The sequence below is a fragment of the Bidens hawaiensis genome, unplaced genomic scaffold (genome assembly GCF_021521415.1).
Source record: "Bidens hawaiensis isolate Kalapana, Puna unplaced genomic scaffold, B.hawaiensis_p1.1 tig00069329_1, whole genome shotgun sequence".
NCBI lineage: Eukaryota > Viridiplantae > Streptophyta > Magnoliopsida > Asterales > Asteraceae > Bidens > Bidens hawaiensis.
Window position 1 is genome coordinate 20,266 of NW_027506633.1, and position 15,545 is coordinate 35,810.

The 15,545-nt window shown below is 37.5% G+C and overlaps 1 pseudogene across 1 annotated transcript; it reads left to right on the forward strand.

Annotated features, from left to right (window-relative positions):
• Window positions 1-2,750: 2,750 nt before the first annotated feature.
• On the forward strand, window positions 2,751-14,859 carry LOC143618330 (endoribonuclease Dicer homolog 3-like; annotated as a pseudogene). The gene is made up of 21 exons (XR_013150988.1): window positions 2,751-2,797; window positions 2,880-3,063; window positions 3,177-3,311; window positions 3,387-3,527; window positions 3,618-3,687; window positions 3,763-3,827; window positions 3,920-4,051; window positions 4,129-4,281; window positions 4,369-4,498; window positions 4,611-4,704; window positions 4,878-5,070; window positions 5,393-5,553; window positions 5,638-5,870; window positions 5,957-6,221; window positions 11,819-12,631; window positions 12,713-12,922; window positions 13,013-13,489; window positions 13,564-14,163; window positions 14,237-14,354; window positions 14,438-14,549; window positions 14,642-14,859. The product of XR_013150988.1 is annotated as an endoribonuclease Dicer homolog 3-like (transcript).
• The last annotated feature ends 686 nt before the right edge of the window (window positions 14,860-15,545 follow it).

A 15,545-nucleotide genomic window follows, 5' to 3' on the forward strand; every position in this document is an offset into this window, starting at 1 on the left:
ATTATGAAAGGTTTATATATTTTGTTTCCATGGACGGCTTTTAGATGTATTCTATAACAATGTTTAAAAGATGGAGATTTCTTTGAAAATATATTTGTTTTTCGCTTTAACAAAATTTAATACGTGATATATCTAATTAAAAAGGTATTTAAATAAAAGAATAAAATAAATAGAAAATTTGTATTTAGGATGTGTTTGGAATTCCTTTTTAAAGCCTCTTTTTACTTTTGACAAAAGTAAGAGAAGTCACAAAATAATATGAATTTTGAAACTGTTGCATCTTTCACCATCAAAATTCTTGTTTTTCCTACTCCATTTTTTACTATCAAACATCTTATAACTTTTTTCAAAAGTTAAAACCGTAAAAGTAAGACTTCAAAAGGAATCCCAAGCACCCATGTTTCGTGTTCGTGTCGTGTACATACATACATATTTTGTGTTCGTGTCTTATCATGTACGGGTATACACAATATGTCAGCCCTTACGACCTGATGATCAAAGAAAAACCCGATGACTACTATTCTATCTTGGTGGCCACCTGTGTTTTTTCCCCTAAAACCCAGCGCCTATGATTTTTTTCATTTCAACCCACCAATCCAATTGCCAAGTTTATAACTTGATTATTACATGTGTTAAACACGTTTGATAAATTTAGATAAATAAATTACGCTGGTTGTATTCATACGGTCATGTTTAATTTGAACTTTAAACAATCCAACTCTTAACATGCTAGCAAGTAGAAACACTCCTAACCAAAAATAAATATTAGTTTGTAATTCATCTATTTAGATTACTTACATCATTAATTAACTTATGATCCAATACGCGTAAACTTTAAACTATTAAAAATGGTTATTAAAAACCCTATTAGTTACAATAACTTTTAACTTTAATTAGCAAAAGTTAAATCTTTAAAATTGCAATTCTAGTACCAATGAATTTAATAAAAACAGTGCATTGATCATCATCATCATCATCATCATCATCATCATCGTACTCAGTATATCCCACCAATAGCAATGCTATGGTAGGGTCTGAGGAGGGTAAGATGTAGACAGCCTTACCTCTATCCCATAGGGATAGAGAGGCTGCTTCCGGTGAGACCCCCGGCTCGATAGTAGTTTTGCATCAAGCCTTGGACATAAGGCACATAACACTCAATCATCGGGACACCGGCTGATTGGTGCATGTGCCCTTGTCTTTCGGCTATCGACGCCACCACATGATGCCTGATTAACCTTCCGCCACTTTTAACGTTATTTTCACGAGATTAGTAAAATAACGTCAAAATTAGAGCAATTTTACTTTTGCCCACCCGAGGGTTCACACATATATACATTATATGCGCGCACCACAAGCAGGGCGTAAAAACAGTGCATTGATGTTGATTTTAAATCATAAAAAACATTCATTTCGTGAAATTTCGACTCCATTGGTTGAATTCCAATGCTATCAACCGAATAACTAAAAAATGAACCCCCTTAATTGTTCCCAATTAAAAGCTATTTTTATGTGTATTTGCCTTTAAGCGCTTAACAATATACTCAATTTCAACCCATAATTCTTTTAGATGTCCAATGTGATCTTGTAAGCGAAATACTATAATAAAAGCATGGTGACATTTTACTACATGACCCAAAACACAATACAAACACAACATAAAAAATAATCATGTTTTTTTTTTTGACATTTTTTTGACAGGTCCCTGATCTATCCTATTAACTAATTAAACCCATCCTGTACAAAGCAGAATTTGAAACCTCGTCATTTTTGTGAGGGACATACTCTTTACCACCGGGTGTCCATATGGAGGCTTTTGATTGGCATATTTAACCCAGTTAAAAACATGTTGTGTTCGGCTTGTCATGTTCTTGTGTTGGGATTGGGGTTGACACGTTTAACTCGTTTAGTTAAACAAGTTGACCTGTCACCATTTTTTAGTTAAGCGTGTCAGCCCCCCAACCCATTATGACCCGTTTTACTCTTTTTCTTACAATCCACCATTCCGATTACCGAGTTTATAACTTGACTATTACATATTTACATGCTAATCTGTTTTATAAATTTAGATACATTGATTACACCTTCAGGTTATACAATATGTACGGGGTAGGATTGATATTTCTAAACTCTTAACACAAATAAACATAAGGTCATGTTTAGTTTAAACAATCCATCTCATTACGTGCGGGCAAGCAGAACACACCCCTAACCAAAAATAAATAATGGGTTTATTAATTGATCTATATTTAGATTACTTAAATCATTAACTAACTCATGATCCAGTACGTGTATACTTGTATAATCTATTAATAAATGGGCATTAAAAATCCTATTAATTACAATATAAAAAGTAAAATTTAAAATTACAAGCATGTAACATTCTAGTTGTAGTATTAATTAATTTAACAAAAACAAAAAGAAAGCATTAATGCTTATGTATTTTATTTGAAATTATAAAATACATTCCAGAAAAGTAATTTAATTTCAACTCCATTGGTTGAATACTAAAGTTGAGTTCATGCAAGTAACAACACCTTTTCTTTTTCTTCAAACACAAAAACATACATACATACATACATACGGCCAATTTGATTCCTGCCTGCAACCTTCTGAAAATATTCTCACGCCATTTCTGTAATTGTAATACCCCTCTAACCGTCACTAAATTAACCCAACATACAAAATATATAAAAATAATACAAATACAAAATTAAATTGTTAATTTCTGGGTCAATATGCAGACTTTGAAGAGAAATTTTGAAACCATGATCAATAATCGCCAAAAACCCACACGGTAAGTGTCTCTTTGATTAATGTAATGTGGGTTTTATTGGTAATTATTTTTGCTTCATTTAGTATTATTATTGAATGTATAGGTATGAGTTGGATTTGGTTAATGTGGCTATGAGGAGAAACACTATAGCACATCTTGACACCGGTACCGGAAAAACAATGATCGCGGTCTTGATTATTAAAGAAGTTGCCCTTTCTCTTCAAAAACAGCCATTTCAAAAGAAATTGATCATCTTTTTAGCTCCAACTCGTAATCTTGTTCAACAGGTCATGTACTGACTACTGACCTGTTCATTAGTATTATAATATATATATATATGTATGTATGTATTTATCTGTTACTCTTTGGTTTGAGTTTAAAATCAAATTTTGTGTTGCAGCATTTTAATGTTGTTAGGGAAAACACAGGACTCATGGTTGAATATTACCATGGGGGTAAAGTCACAAGTATGGAGGGAAGGAGGGTTGATGATTGGGATGCTGCGGGCTGGGAACGCGAGATCAACAAAAATGAAGTCAGTTTTTTTTTATATGTTTTTGTGAAAGATTGAAAGTTTAAATTGTTATATACTTTTTTATGTTTTGTATAGGTAATGGTTATGACGCATCAAATTTTGTTGGATGCTTTGAGGAATGGATTTATGAACTTTGTAATGATATGTTTGTTGATTATTGATGATTGTCATCATGCTATTGCAAGTGGTAATCATCCTTATGCAAGTATAATGAAGGTAAATGTTAATAATCTTGTTTGAAATGATATGTGGCTGTGATTATTGAAGGTATTTTGCTGAAGAAGTTTTTATCTTTTTTTCATGAAGGAGTTTTATCACAAATCTGTTAACAAGCCAAGAGTCTTTGGCATGACTGCAACGCTCGAGGCTAGAAAAGGTTGGGAGTATCTTTCTCTAAAGATTTTAGTCCTAAAATATTATATGAATCTTTTTAATATGATTTCTGCATTAGGTGTCTCTTCGGCTGGAGATTGTGAAGCGCAAAAGACCGCACTTGAAAGCATTTTGGATTCTCTGGTAGTAATCTTATGTCACTTGACAAGTTTAACCCTTTAATCTGAAGCTATTTTGGAATACAAAGTTTGATGATTAAAATGATGAATATGCAGGTTTACACAACACAAAACAGGACAGAGGTGGAGAATGTCACACAATCTGCTTCACTTAACTATTCGTTCTATGAGCCGCACAAGGTTGACCATGCGAATCTAAAAGCCAAACTGGATTGCTCCCGGCTAAAGGTCAATATTTGAAAGATCTGGACTTGTTTTTTCATAAAAAGAATGAACACTTAATATTATATTTTTTTTCGTCACAGTTTGAAGTGCAACTTGTGGATATGCAATTGTCATTGCAAAGACATTACAAAGACCCTGATGAAAAGCATGGGATCCTTCGAGAGAGGTTGTCGGATGATCATGACAAGATTATTAATTGCATTAATGAATTGGGCCTTCTATGTGCTTATGAGGTCTGTTTAAGTGTTAATATTTGTTATTTTTGGCACTTGAATTTAGGTATTATATGATTGCATCATATATGACTTACTGTTTTGCAGGCTGTTAAAATTTGTATAGCGGAGGCCCCGAAGGCCATAGAAAAATGTGGCTTCTTTGAGGAGAGCTGCTCAAAGTGTTTACAGTTTCTTGAAGAAGCATTATCTATAATTGAGAATTCTTTACACAATGGTATGTTAGTTGGTACCACCCCCCCCCCCCCTTTTTTTATAATATCTTTGCATATGTGTGGAATGGTTAATTTTTGAGTTTTTGTAATTCAATTTTCTTGTTCTCTCTTTAGGCCATGGAAACACTTTTGAACTTGAAATGATGGTAGCAGCCGGCTATATCTCACCAAAGCTATATCAACTCTATATACTTTTCTGGTCATTTGGGTAATTCTTTATTTCATATTGAAAATTTATTTACTTATATAAATAAATTATTATATCAAAATACGAAATTTAGCATCTTTATCTGAGATGCAAATCACCTAACACATATAGATTTTACTTCTTTTAGTACAGATTTAACCTTTTTAATAAATCTTTTGGGGTTCTGTTTTTAGAGGAGCTATGGAAGTATCATGCGTCACTGTTGTTAAGAGCGTTATAACCGCTAAAGTTCTTGACATGACCTTGAAGGGAGTTACAGACCTGTCCCATTTTACAGCTTCATATTTGACCTGCAATGCAACATCGGTTGATGCAATGCCAACGAAACTGCAAAGGGAAACACTTGAATCTTTTCGTTCTGGGAAGGTACGTATGTTAATCTAATTTTTGCGAGTTTTGGTAAACGTTGCATACGGGAAAGTTGACTGGCTTAACAGGTCTAGATGGGTAGCTTTAGGTACATATTGTAAGTGGTTGAGTTTGTTGACCCAAATATTTTTTTGTCCTAGTTTTTTCATTTTTTTAAAGAAAATAATCAGTAGTCCAAATTTCCATATCTAAGTTTTGAGTATGCACTGTTGTCATGGAACAGTGATACACTTTTCTTGAAATTAAAAAAACCATTATTTTCGGACATTTTAAATACTAGTTGGTTAACTACTCTTTGAATCTTATGACGCTCAATTAGGTGAATCTACTATTTGCTACGGGTGTATTTGAGGAGGGGATTGACATGCCTAAATGTTCAACCATGATTTGTTTTGATATCCCAAAAACCGTATGCAGCAATGTTAAACCGTGGAGAAAAGCTCGTCAAAGTTCTTCACGGTTTATTATAATGCTAGAGAGGTAATCAAAAGTTGAGAGTATTCATGAAAATGCATATTTCTTTTCGTATGCAGATATTCTTATTATAACATGTGTCAATAACAGGGATAATGTTAAAGAAATAGAACAAGTTTGTGACATCATTAGAAGCGAGCATTCCATAAATGACAATGCATGCGTTGTGAAGCCATCTAATTTTGAAGAAACAAAACTATATCAAGTTGAGGAAACAAAGCCGCATCAAATGCGGGCCCTCACCGACCATGCGCTGCCTGATAATGAAGATCCTGCAGAGAACATATCTTCTAAAAACACAAATGAGCCACCTACTGGTGCAGGTTGGATGCACTAGTTGAAATATAAGTTTTTCTTTTTGGTCTTTTGATAGAATCTAGGTTATTTTAATGTTGTGTTATTATTATAGGAACTACAAAGAGGAAAGAATTACACGGGACAACACCGATTCGAGCTCTATCAGGAACTTGGGGTGATGATGCTGCAGATCTTTATGTTATAAGATCAGTTTCAAATGCAACCTTGTTGATGTGAAGTATTCAAGTTTTGTTCTTTTGCTTGAATCAAAGCTTGATGATGATGTGGCAAATCTTGAAATGAAGTTATACCTGGTGTCAAAGTATGTAGATTGCAAAGTCTCTTCATGCGGGAAATTGCATGTCAATGCAGAACAGGTTTGACCAAAACTATGTTAGTTATGTTGTTTTTTGTTAGGTATTAATTGTACGCGGCTGACCCGAAAGGAATCGGATAGGGTGACAGAAATCAACACAATACAACGGTATTTCTAATTGATTTCTAAAACGAATAATAATACGAGACGAATAAGCGCAGCAGCGGAATAAATGACAAAACCCAACACAAATCTGAACTAAATTAATAACCCAAGAAAAACAAACAGAACCAGTGGCAGCAACGTACCGATCGAAACGGAGCAGCAGTTGAAGTTAGGAATGCGGCTATTAATTCTTCAATAGTAATATTAATTGTTGAAAAAGGGGGTTGGTGGCTTTGACTTTCTCACGGATCAATTAACTAATGTTGGCAGTAGGTGTATCGCAAAAACACACACACAGAACAATTATGATAATAATATAAAGCAGTAAATATGAACAAGGGATTTACGTGGTTCGGTCACGGTGTGTAACCTACGTCTACGGGCAACGAACAGGGTCTCTTCTTTTATTGAGGTGCTCAAGAAAATTACAAGATACAACATTGTTTATATAGGGAGGCTAACTAGGGTTTTATTTCTACCTCCATAAGTTACAAGAAATAATATAAAACGGGCCACTAAAGTTGAGTGGGTGGCCAGCCCATTCAACCCTTCTAGTCTTCAACTGCCCAACCCAAGACGGGCCGGGGCTACACCCGTATAGAACCCAACAATCTCCCACTTGGAGCCTTGGAACGTCTTCACTTGCTCCACCTGTAAACACACCAGTACCTGTAATCTTTTGTCTTCAATATAAACCATGTCTTCTACCTGTTCGTCGCCACCTCCTCAACACTATTCCTGGAGACCAACTGAAGCTACACATAGCTTCAGTTTGTCCAAGGTCACAACCTTGGTAAACATATCCGCCGGATTCCTGTCTCCCCTAATGTTGTCCAACCGAATAGTCCCATCACTGACTAAACCCCGAATGTAATGATAACGCATATGAATGTGCTTTGTTTTACCATGATACACAGGATTCTTGGCTAATTTCACAGCACTTTCATTATCGCAGTACAATGGATAATCTGTTTGTTCCCTGCCTAACTCCTCTAAGAAAGTCCTCAACCAAACAAGCTCTTTACTCGCTTCAGCAGCTGCCATATACTCAGCTTCTGTGGTTGAGAGTGCCACACTCTTTTGCAGTCTAGACTTCCAACAGATTGCAGTATCCCCCATAGTGAACACATATCCCGTAGTACTCTTATAAGTCTCCTTACATCCGCCCAAGTCAGCATCTGAAAACCCTTTAAGAATTGCATTCTTGCCTTTAAAGCATAACGCCATCTTTGAAGTTCCCTTTAGGTACCTAAGCAGCCACTTCACTGCTTCCCAATGTGCTTTCCCTGGATTTGACATGAATCTGCTAATAACTCCCACTGCGTGAGCGATGTCAGGTCTCGTGCATACCATTGCATACATAAGACTACCCACTGCAGATGCATAAGGAATCTTTGCCATATCTGCCTTTTCTCCATCAGTACTAGGAGACTGATCCTTAGAAAGTTTAATATGACTACCCATAGGTGCACTTCAAGTAGCGGTTTTCTCATCGCTTATGTTAAACTTCTCTAAAATCTTCCATATGTATTTCTCCTGAGATAAAGTTAGAGAACTGTCCTTCTTGTTTCTGGTGATGCTCATGCCAAGAATTTGCTTGGCTGGACCTAAATCTTTCATTTCAAATTCTTCAGACATCTGTCGCTTCAACTTATTAATCTCTGACATGTCTGAACCGGCAATCAACATATCATCTACATACAACAGTAGAATGATATAAGAACTGGCGAATTTCTTGAGATAACAACAGTGGTCCATCTCACATCTTTTATATCCATTCCTGCCCATAAAATCATCAAACTTGATATACCACTGCCTGGGCGCCTGCTTCAACCCATAAAGACTCTTCTTTAACTTGCACACCATGCTTTCTTTACCAACTGTTTGAAACCCCTCTGGCTGTGCCATGTAGATATCCTCCTCAAGGTCACCATGCAGAAAAGCTGTCTTCACATCCAACTGCTCCAGATGTAAGTTTTCTGCAGCCACAATACTAAGCACCAGTCTGATTGTAGTCATTTTTACCACAGGGGAAAATATCTCATTATAATCAACCCCATGCTTTTGTTGGAACCCTTTCACTACCAATCGTGCTTTGTATCTCTTTGTATCATCACTTTCATCCTTGATCCTGAATACCCATCGGTTCTGAAGAGCTTTCTTCCCGGGCGGAAGCTTTGTAAGAACCCAAGTCTCGTTCTTGTTAAGTGAATCCATCTCTTCTCTCATCGCTTTCTCCCACTGAGACGAGTCTTTCAAGCTCATTACTTCAGAGTAACACTGTGGTTCACCATTCTCTGTCAGTAGAAGGTAATTAACAGAAGGAGAATATCTCTTAGGAGGTCTAATGGTTCTGGAAGACCTCCTAACCTCTAGCTGAGGTGTAATCATTTCTTGTTCTAGTGGAGACTGTTCAGTATTAGGCTCTGAACTCCCACTGTCAGAGAAATCCTCAAATTCATCTGCATTTTCTTCCAAAACCTCTTCTGATGTTTCTGAGCTCTGACTATCAACCTTCTCACTTGAATCTTCAAACTCTACATGTTCTTTATCAACTTCTTGTGTGAATGACTTTCTATCTTTGTAAAGTCTTGCTTCATTAAAAACCGGATCACGAGCCCGACATACCTTTCTGGCCTCTGGATCCCAAAGCCTATAGCCCATCTTTGTGTCTCCATAGCCTATAAAAGTACACTTCTTCGCCTTAGGGTCAAGCTTGTCCCTCTCAGTATCTTTTATCCCAATGTAAGCATCACAACCGAACACTTTAAGATGTTTGAATTTAACCTCTTTTCCACTCCATACTTCCTCTGGAAGTCTGAATCCAAGAGGAACTGACGGTCCTCTATTTATAAGATATGCAGCAGTGTTGACTGCATCTGCCCAGAAGGTCTTTGGAAGCCCTGCATTTAACCTCATTGCCCTAGCTCTTTCATTCAGTGTCCTATTAATTCTTTCGGCTACTCCATTCTGCTGTGGCGTACCGGGAACGGTATTAATCATCTTTATACCCCTCTCAGCACAGTAATTAACGAATTCCTTGCTGATGTACTCCCCACCATTATCAGACTTTAAACACTTCACTTTCAGATTCGTTTCCATCTCCACGGCTGCCCTCCATTTCTTAAAAATCTCAAATACCTCGAACTTGTTTTTGAGAAAATAGACCCATAGCTTCCGTGTAGCGTCATCAATGAAAGTAACGTAGTAGTTGGAGCCTCCTAATGATGATACTGGTGTTGGTCCATACACATCAGTATGAACGAGCTCAAGTTTCTTTGCTTTAAGTGTTTTTCCTGATTTTATGAAGGTGACCCGTTTCTTCTTGCCAAGCACACAAGGTTCACAGAACCCTGTATCAAGTTCCACCTTTTTCAAATCAGGGAATTTTCCTTTCTCTGCCAGTATCTTCAAACCTTTCTCACTCATGTGGCCGAGTCGTTGATGCCACAAACATGATGGACTCGGTCCACTAGCCACTGAATTCACCTCTCCCGCTGAGATTTCTGCCATGTACAACGTACCCTTTTTCTTCCCGCGAGCAATTACCAAGTTACCTTTTATGACCTTCCATTGCCCTCCTCTGAAAGTAACACTATAACCTTCAACATCAGGCTGCCCAATAGAAATCAGCATCTTCCTTAACCCAGGAATTATTCTGACATCTTTCAGAGTCCATGTAGTTCCTGAAGAAGTCTTCAAGTCGATATCCCCCATCCCGGTAATATTTAGAGCCTCATTATTCGCCAAACGGACTTTACCAAAGTTTCCTGTTCTAACATTCATTAGGCTCTTTGTGCTTAACGTGGCATGGAAAGACGCACCAGAGTCCATGATCCAAGACTCAACTGTGTTCTCAACACAATAGACTAGGGCTTCATCATCTGAAACTTCATTTGTAGCAGCATTTACTTCCGAAGTAGATTTTACTTCCTTTTTCTGTTGAGGTGCTGGAGGGTTGGTACATTGACTTCTGAAATGCCCATTCTCCTGGCAATTCCAGCAGGTAATATCTTTTCTTGGTCTAGATTTGCTTCTTTTCTTAGATTTTGATCTATCCCTGTTGCCTCCTTTGTTCTTGCTTCTCCCTCTACCTTCAGCACTTAGCAAAGTGCTTGATGATTCTCCATTATTCCTCCTTCTAGAATCTTCATTCAAAATCAGGTCACGAACTTTGTTGAAAGTCAAGGCATCCGAACCTACTGAACTGGTGACTGCAGTGATTGTTCCTGACCAGCTGTCAGGTAATGAAGACAAAAGTAGGCAAGCTTGCAATTCATTATCAATCTTGAACTTCACCGATGATAAACGTCTCAGGTGAGAATTGAAGGTGTATATGTGTTCGGTAACAGAACCTCCCTCTTTCATGCGTGTGTTTACCAACTCCCGGATTAGGAACACCTTATTTGCAGATGATGGCTTCTCATACATGTTTGACAACGCCTCCATGATTCCACGCGCTGTGGTTTCGTCTAAGATGTTGTACGCCACGTTCATAGACAAGGCAAGCCTAATTGTTGACTTCGCCTTCTTGTCAATAGCTTTCCACTCATCTGTAATCTTTTCTGGCGGTTCCTCCAAAGCCACATCTAGATTTTTCTGTATTAGCAAATCCGTGATTTGCATCTTCCACCATCCAAAGTTTTGTCCATCGAACTTCTCGATTTTCGTTTTACCCTCATCAGCCATAATACCGGAGATCAAAGAGTGAGAGCCAACACTGGCTCTGATACCACTTGTTAGGTATTACGTGTACGCGGCTGACCCGAAAGGAATCGGATAGGGTGACAGAAATCAACACAATACAACGGTATTTCTAATTGATTTCTAAAACGAATAATAATACGAGACGAATAAGCGCAGCAGCGGAATAAATGACAAAACCCAACACAAATCTGAACTAAATTAATAACCCAAGAAAAACAAACAGAACCAGTGGCAGCAACGTACCGATCGAAACGGAGCAGCAGTTGAAGTTAGGAATGCGGCTATTAATTCTTCAATAGTAATATTAATTGTTGAAAAAGGGGGTTGGTGGCTTTGACTTTCTCACGGATCAATTAACTAATGTTGGCAGTAGGTGTATCGCAAAAACACACACACAGAACAATTATGATAATAATATAAAGCAGTAAATATGAACAAGGGATTTACGTGGTTCGGTCACGGTGTGTAACCTACGTCCACGGGCAACGAACAGGGTCTCTTCTTTTATTGAGGTGCTCAAGAAAATTACAAGATACAACATTGTTTATATAGGGAGGCTAACTAGGGTTTTATTTCTACCTCCATAAGTTACAAGAAATAATATAAAACGGGCCACTAAAGTTGAGTGGGTGGCCAGCCCATTCAACCCTTCTAGTCTTCAACTGCCCAACCCAAGACGGGCCGGGGCTACACCCGTATAGAACCCAACAGTTTTTAATATTCGCTTTAAAATAGCAGTGTTAATTGACATTTTTCTACTTTTTAATGATTTGTTGGTTATACTAGGTTGCAAAAGGCAAGCGCTTCCAAGAGTTATTCTTCAATGGAACATTTGGCAAGTTGTATATCGGGTCCAGACATTCAGAAGAGCCCAGACAGTTTTTACCAGCAACTGATAAGAAGCTGTGGAATTCATCATACATGTACTTTCTTTTGCCACTAGAGTCGTTAGACCCGTTTAAGATCAGCTGGGAAGAGATTGATTCATGTGTTTCCGCCATCGAATTTGTCAACAAATCGTCTTTTTCAAGAGCTGAAAAGCAGAGTGTTGATCTGATCATGACAGATTCTGAAAGCACAAGTGTGATTCATTTTGCAAACAGAGATGTACGCAAAGATGATGATATCACAAACATGGTAGTTTTGACAATTCATACCGGAAAACTATACTCGGTTCTTGAGGTTCTACAAGATGAAACTGCTGAGAGTCCTTTCGATGGAGATGTTAAACAGTTTTCATCATTCAAGAATTATTTTAAACAAAAGTATTCAATTGATCTAGTGTATCCGGGGCAAAACATGTTGCTCCTTAAGCAAGGCCACAAGGCTCATAATCTTCTTGTCGACTTCAATGGTGAAGGTATTTTACATGGAAAAAAGATAAAGGGTGATACTTGTAAGGTGAACAAGGACAAACAGAGATATCATGCACCTTTACCGCCTGAACTTTTGGTTATTATCGATGCGAGGATTGATATTGTTAAATCCTTATATTTGCTGCCCTCATTAATGCACCGGATCGAGTCATTAATGTTGGCTAGCCAGCTTTGTGAAGAAATCACTGGACACATGACCGACATACACATCCCAATCTTATTGGTCAGTGTTGTAATTCATGTTGTACAACACAAAACAAAAAATGGAAACTGCTTGTTTTATGTAATCTATTGTGTTGTTTAGATTTTGGAGGCGATCACGACTCTGAGATGCAATGAAAGCTTTTCAATGGAGCGATTAGAGTTGCTTGGTGACTCGGTGCTCAAGTATGTGGTGAGCTGTGATCTTTATCTTCGACATCCAAACAACGATGAAGGAGAACAGTCTTCTCTCCGAAAATGGCAAGTGCGCAATTCTACCTTGTACAATTTGGGAGTCAGTTGTCGGTTACAGGTAATGCTTCGTAGGTTGTAATCTATGCATATTTAGATGTACAGTTTATAGATAAGTTATGTATTGATGTTGTGTGGAATTTGTTTGCAGAGTTACATAAGAGATGTTGCATTTGATCCTAGCCGCTGGACCGCACCAGGTCAGCTTCCATTGAGATCCTACCCTTGTGATCATGGTGTTGAGACCATAGAGGTGCCTATCGATGCCAAATACCATACCGAGGACACAAAAATTTTAACTGGAAAATGCTGTGATATGGGCCACAGATGGCTGGGCTCAAAGACCATATCAGACTGTGTTGAGGCCCTTGCTGGAGCTTACTTTGTGGGCGGTGGGCTCACCGCTGCTCTGCACTTTATGAAATGGCTCGGTATAAGCTGTGAGCTCGACCCATCACATGCCAATGAAGCCATCAAAGTTGCTTCACTTCATGCATACACCCCAAAACTTGATCTTCTTCAAAGTCTGGAGTCAAAACTCGGTTATGAATTTGCGGTCAAAGGCTTGTTACTGGAAGCCATCACACATCCATCCAATCAAGATCTAGGAGGTGGATACTGTTACCAGGTACATGATTGAATATAGAATTAGAAACTGTTTCATTTAGTTGTTAAACTTTTTTGTAAATATGTTTCTTGTAGAGGCTAGAATTTCTTGGTGACTCCGTATTAGACCTGCTTATCACCCGGCATCTCTTCAATAAGCACAGTGACATTGACCCGGGAGAGTTGACCGACTTGCGGTCGGCATCAGTCAACAACGAAAATTTTGCATATGCTGCAGTGAGAAGAAATCTTCACACATATCTCCAATATTGTTCAGGCTCTCTCCAAACACAAATTTCAGATTATATAAAGTTTGTTGCCATGTCATCAACCGATACAAACTCACTCCAGACCAAAAAGAGCCCAAAGGCACTTGGTGACATGGTGGAGAGTATTGCGGGGGCCATGCTACTCGATACAAAACTTAATCTTGATGAAGTTTGGAGAATATTTGAGTTGCTATTAAGTCCAATTGTCACACCAGCCAAACTTGAGCTTCCGCCTTTACGGGAATTAATTGAGTTTTGTGACTCAAAAGGTTATTTTGTAAAAGACGCGTGTAGAAGCAATGGCAATGTTGTAACAGCCGAGCTAAGGTTGCAGCTTGAAGATGCTTTACTGACCGCAGAGGGTAAGGGTAGCACAAGGAAAGTTGCAAGGGGCCAAGCCGCTCTTAATATGTTAAGTCTGATCGAGGTTCGGCTTCGTTTCTTTTAACTTAATTATTAAGACGATTAAATGCTGATGTTAATGTTGTTTCATTTGACAGAAAAGAGGAATTTCAAGGAAGAATAATGGTAAAGAAAATAGAGATGAGAAAATCAATAATATAAACACCAAAGAATCAAAAGTTTCTATTTCTGATACCTCCAAAACTGAAATCCCAGGTAACCATTATAAAAATTGTGAACTTTTAGGAAACAAACTATATATATATATTTTTAATATATGTTGTTCATTTCAATGGCAGTGTTAGAGTCAATTAACACACAAAAGGGAGGACCAAGAGCTTCACTTTATGAGTTGTGCAAGAAAATGCAGTGGCCAATGCCTATCTTGACTTCATCTGAACATAAGTCAAAGTTAGTGAACATTCTATATTCAAGTTATCTTTTAGAAACCTCTTTGTTCCTTTTGTTTTGTTAATGCTTTAAACCAAATCATCATATTGCAGGACTCCGATTGAAATCGGTGAAGGTGCCGATAAAAGAATAGGCTTCAACAGCTTTGAGACTCAAATAAGTTTGACCATTCCCGATTATTGCATTATTGAACTCATGGGTGAGCCACGAGCAGATAAGAAGAGTTCTTTCGACTCGTCGGCTCTACTCATGCTCTATGAGCTTCAAAGACTTGGAAAACTCAAAATAGGGTAGAATGTTATCCAACTCAATAGCTTGCTCAGTTAACAAACATAAATAGGGATAAAAAAGAAATTATAACTATTAGTTGATGTCAATGGTCTTTTAGTTTTGGATTGTGAAAAGGCCAAACAAGATATTATAATTATATAACTATATATTACTTGAAAGATCTAATATAACCAAAAAGGACATTTGTTAGAAGTCTTATATTGTTCATTGATTATGTTCAAGTCCACAAGCAAGCTATATGCATCTTTATGACCAAGTCACCAAGATAACTAGTTATCTTATAAAACATGTTAAACCGGTCCACTCGAATTAGTTTCTAGATGAAGTGGTTCTACAGATTCAACTCGCTATGTTTCCAATATGAAAAAGAACATGAAAAGTACAGACAAGTTTAGAAATACAGACACAAAATTGTTTGTGGGTTAACTTAAATATGACATACGATCTAAATGCAATATATGGATCCGGTAGAAGTTGCAAATACAATACATGGCATTTGAAGTTGCTTGACAAGAAGTAAATGCTACGTTATCTTATAATAATCCTATTCAATTCAATATTTTTGACTTTTTCATTTTCCAATTTTCAAACACAATTACATATACTAAAGAAACAATGCTCCAGCGGTACCCAATGACTTTCTTTTAAGGGATGTCATCGATTCAAGTCTTGTTATTGAGGCTGGGTGTTGTGGAAACGGGCGCC